We start from the raw sequence: 1,176 nt of genomic DNA on the forward strand, positions 1-1,176 counted from the left end.
GAACAGCACGTCAGAAATCAGCTCAATGTAATTAAAAAATCCATAGAATCTAACCACTTCTGAGAATATTGGAAAACACTAAACAAACAACAAAACGAAGAATTATCTATCCAAAATGGAGATGTGTTGATAAACCACTTTTCCAATCTGATTGGCTCTATAACAAAGAACAGCAAAAACATTTACATGATCGAATACAAATCTTAGAATCAACTATTAAAGACTACCAGAACCCACTGCATTCAACAATTACATTGAATGAAGTACTGAAATTATTAAATATACAGACCACAAATTCCAATTGGCTATACTTAAAATCTTTAACATCATCCTTGGCTCTGGCATCTTCCCCAATACTTTGAACTAAGGACTGTTCACCCCAATCCACAAAAGTGGAGACAAATTTGACCCCAATAACTACTGTGGGATATGCGTCAACAGCAACCTTGGGAAAATCCTCTGCATTGTCATTAACAGCAGACTCCTACATTTCAAGCAATGTACTGAGCATGTATGTACAAGCAATGTGCTGAGCATGTATGTACAAGCAATGTACTGAGCAAATGTCAAATTGGCTTTTTATGAAATGACTCTACGACAGACCACGTATGCGCGCTGTACATCCTAATTGACAAACAAACAAACCAAAACAAAGGCAAAGTCTTCTCATGATTTCAAAAAGGCTTTTGACTCAATTTGGCATGAGGGTCTGCTATACAAATTGATGGAAAGTGGTGTTGGGGGAAAAACATACAACATTATAAAGTCCATTTACAAAAACAACAAGTGTGCAGATAAAATGGGCAAAAAACACACATTTCTTTCCACAGGGCCGTGGGGTGAGACAGGGATGCAGCTTAAGCCCCACCCTCCTCAACATATATATCAACGAATTGGCGAGGGCACTAGAACAGTCTGCAGCACCCGGTCTCACCCTACTAGAATCCGAAGTCAAATGTCTACTGTTTGCTGATGATCTGGTGCTTCTGTCCCAAACCAAGGAGGGCCTACAGCAGCACATAGATCTACTGCACAGATTCTGCCAGACCTGGGCCCTGACAGTAAATCGCAGTAAGACCAAAATAATGGTGTTCCGAAAAAGGTCCAGTTGCCGGGACCATAAATACAAATTCCATCCAGACACCGTTGCCCTAGAGGACACAAAACACTATACAT

The sequence above is a fragment of the Salvelinus sp. IW2-2015 genome, unplaced genomic scaffold (genome assembly GCF_002910315.2).
Source record: "Salvelinus sp. IW2-2015 unplaced genomic scaffold, ASM291031v2 Un_scaffold5136, whole genome shotgun sequence".
Lineage (NCBI taxonomy): Eukaryota > Metazoa > Chordata > Actinopteri > Salmoniformes > Salmonidae > Salvelinus > Salvelinus sp. IW2-2015.